Source organism: Vulpes vulpes, chromosome 10, assembly GCF_048418805.1.
Source record: "Vulpes vulpes isolate BD-2025 chromosome 10, VulVul3, whole genome shotgun sequence".
Taxonomy (NCBI): domain Eukaryota; kingdom Metazoa; phylum Chordata; class Mammalia; order Carnivora; family Canidae; genus Vulpes; species Vulpes vulpes.
Window position 1 is genome coordinate 31,178,921 of NC_132789.1, and position 3,986 is coordinate 31,182,906.

The window sequence follows — 3,986 nt, forward strand, 5'->3', positions numbered from 1 at the left end:
GGTTGCATCGGAGCTAAGGGTTGAAGCTAAGGGGAGGGTACTGGGAAGAGGATCCTGAGGCATCTATAGCGGCGGGAGATGAGCAGGACCCCTGGATTCCCTCGGGGTCCCAGCTTGGGCACATGGGGAGGGCTGCATGCAGAATGCCGCTGTCCCCCTGGGGCTGCCCGTACCTCACGTGGGGAGCCTTGCCACTGCCCCCCTCCCAGGCTGTGCTGCCCACAGCAATCAGGCCTGTTGTCCAGGGCCCCAGGGCAGCCTGAGCCCAGCGCAGGGTGGGAGGAGACAGACAAGGGAGGCGGGACAAGCTGGGACCAAGAACAAGGCTGGCTGGGAGGGGGACAGGTCATGCACTGGGGTCACACGTCCACCACAGCTCCAAGTGCATCTGCCTACAGGGCTGAGTGGTGGCCTCAGGCCGAGGGACACCCCCGGGCTGACACCCCCAGGCAGAGGTGTGCTGTCCCGGCACCGGGGCAGAGCTGCACTGGCAGTGGGTGCGCCTGGGTGCGTGTGCTGGCCTCCGGCAAGTGCAACACTGCCCGGGCACATCGCTTCACGCCTGTGGGCCTCCGTGTCCTCACTGGCACGCCGCAAGCGCCAGCAGCCTCTCCCTGTGAGCACACGAATGGGATGGTGTGTGCGAGCTGAGGCAGGGCCATGAGCAGGGCAGGCGCCCTGGCTGGGGTGGGGGGGCCTCCACCCCGCTGCCCCAGGCCCCAGCTCGTCCAAAAAACACTCACTGCTCTGTAAACACGTCCCCGGCATGTTCTCGTCTCCCTGCGCATCCGTCTACCATAAGCTGCTAAACATTCTGCAGCTTCTATTATTTCAGAATTAATTTAAGCATTAAAAAAAATAATTCTTCCGATTACTGTGCAAAACCCCAGCAGCCAGGTAAGCGAGGGCAGGGGCTTCTATCCCAGGACCTGCGCCAACCCTGCAGCCCCTGGGACAGGTGGCCACACAGGGCCACCCCAGGGACCCCGTGGCCTCCAGAGGGCCTGCAGTCGGGCCTCCCCGCCCTCCCAGGGCCCTGGAATCAGGGCTGGCAGAGAAGTGACCCAGGAGCCGCCCAACCCTGAGCCCAGCACCCTGAGACGGCTGCTCACCTGCCCCACTGACCCCCAGAGAGGCCCGGCGCCCAGGGTCACCCTCCAGCGATCGCTGTGGGTGGTGCTGACCTGTGAGCTGTGAGGGATGCTCTGTCCACAGGTTGCCCTGTGGCTGGCCGGCCTGGCATCTTTGGGTGGAGGCCAGGAGCATCCGCTGTAACGCAGCAGCCGGTGTTGGGGGGAGGCTGACACTCAACACCACTTCTCATGGTTTTAATTAGCTTCCTGTGCAGATCGCGGGGCTCGAGAGACTGGGGCTGGACATCAGCCACCCGCCCACCCAGGGCCCGGGACCCCACGGTGGAGAATCAGCAGGGGGCTGCTGAGGGGCCGGGGTCGGGTGGGGGCAGGCAGGCGCTCAGCCACCACCCCAGGCTCCACGCACCCACCACTCCCGGCCCCTCACCAGCACCGGCCGGTGATCTCATCGCTTCCTGGGCTGTAAATATCACCCAAACGCTCACGACTCCCAAATTGTCCTCCAGCCCAGGCCCCTCTCCTGAGCTCAGCCCGCACAGCCCACGCGACACCCCCGCCCAGATGTCTCCTGGGCCTCGACAACGGTGGCCGCTCCTCCCGCACCCCCACCTCGGGGATGGGCGCCCCATGCCGGCTGCTCAGGGCAGACGCCGGGAGCCCTGCCCACCATCTCCGCCTTCCTGCCAGATCCAATACGAAAGGCAGCCATGTTCCACCCGGTCCCCCCACCCCACCCTGCTTGGGCCCGGCCCCCCTCCCCACTGCACGAGCCTCTACCGCACACGCAGCAGCCGGAGGGACCTTCTCTGGAAATCAGATCCTGCTTTTGCCCCTCTCGGGACAAAACCTCCAAGGTCTGTGGGATGCGGCCCCCTCCACCCTCCAGGTCCCCCTGGGCTCACACAGCCACCCGCCTCGCCCTCAGAAACCTGCTTGGCCCCTTGCCCCCACTCCTTGCCACGGCCTAGGTCTCCCTCCTGGGGGAAAGGAGGGTGCAGAGTCCCGAGGGATGGGCTGCAGGCTCTGGCAGTGCCACGAGGAAAATGTGGCTGTGGAGGCAGGACCCATGGAGGGCGTCTGGGGGGTCAGAGGAGGCACATCTCAGCGTGGGGCCCTGTAGTCTCTGGAGCTGCCAGTGGGTGCCAGCCCCCACATGAGGGCCACCAGGTGGTAACAGACACAGTTAAGCCTTAAAGGTACCTTGAGGTGTCTCTCAGTGAGGAACAGGCCCAGCATAGGTAGTGAGTGCCTTGTCCCGGGAGGCATGCAAGCTGAGGAGCTCAGGTGGGCAGTCTGCTCTTTGCAGAGCTCTTTGCAAATGGGCATCTGCCATCTCCTGGCTGCCAGGCCGGTGGTGGGAGCCCAGGGGCCACCACGCTGTGCCAAAGCCCCTCAGCCTCAGCTCGGAGCCTCGCCTCTTTTCCAGATCCTGCATTTTGGGCCTGGCAGGGTCTGCTCAGGTGAAAACCGGATAAAGAAACTCTCATCCTATGCCGCCTGTGCCCACTGAGGCCCAGGGACGAGGGGCCAAGGAGCACTGATGGCGGGCACCCAGGCTGCCTGTGAGGGCTTTCAAGGGGGAGCCAGAGGGTCTCCTGGGTCCAGAGGGCCTGGGTCGGGAGCTTTGGGCCTGTAGCGTCCCTGGCCCTGTAGGGCCTGCCCGAGTTGTCCCCTCTGCGCCTGGGGGCAAGGCAGTCGGGTCTTTGAGCTTAGACGTGCACCCTTTGTGCAGAGGAATAAGCTGCGAGGGCTCACATGGGGGGCAGGCAGCGCCAGGGGGCCCAGGATCAAGAAGAGGCCCTGGACTCTGCCCTGAGCCCCCAGGGTGGGGGGGGGCCTGAGCCCACAGCGTGGGCACTAAGGAGCTGGGTAGGGGAGCCAGGAGCCTGGTTGCTGAGCGAGTCCCACCTCCTCCTCCCTCCCTTGGGCTTCTGGAGCCCTGGCCGCCCCCACCGCCATCTGGTTCCACCAGCATCGCTCCCCCCCACCCTGCTCCCTCCCCCAACTCTCTGTGCTTCCTCCCTCACCCTGCTCCCCAAGGCCCCTGCCCCAGGGGATGGGGGAGCTTCAGTTCAGCCATGGGCCATGTGGTCTCTTTCCCTTTTGTTTCTTGAGTCCTCACGGATGCAGGCCTTGAGAGAATGTGCACGTGCATATTTTTGTCTGCTGTGTGTGCTGTGTTTGCAAGCACACGTGTGCATGCATGTGTGTGCACACATGTGGTCCTTGCCCCGCCTGTGTACGTGCTGTGTGCACATGTGTGTGCAGGGGTCCACAGACTCATGTGGCCTGTGTTCAGGGTGTGGCACGGTGTAAGCACACACATGCCTGGGCGCACACCTACGTAGGCAGGGCTGCAGGTCAGGCATGAGACACACATGAGGGTGCACACACATGAGGGTACACACCACCCCCTCCAGATCTCGGATGGGAGGAGCCTGGCCTCACCCACTCAGCTCTCCTTTAGGGCCACCCTTCAACCCACACATGGTCCTCCTGGGACTACCCCAACCCACATGTAGCTGGAGAGCAGCTGGGGGGTGCGCTGGCTCCAGAGGAAGGCTGGGAGCTTGGGGGACTGCAGAGCAGTCATCCCACAAAGGCAGCCCCCACCCGCTCCCGTGAGCCCGGTGTGTCTGTGCCGGACACACAGCCCTCCCCGGACAGGTGCCACTACCAGCCCAGCAGGAAGGGCAGGTGGCCAAGGCGCCCTGCCGAATGACACGGGTCTCCGTGGCCGGCGAGGAGGGCGGGGGCAGGACACAGCCCACAGCCCCCGTAACCACCGGGGTGCCACGGGGCCCAGCGGCAGGCAGCTCCCTCCCCTCGCGGGGCTTCCTGGGGCCCGCGGGCCTCTCGCTGCCCACAGCACCCAGCCTGAGAGGCCACAGC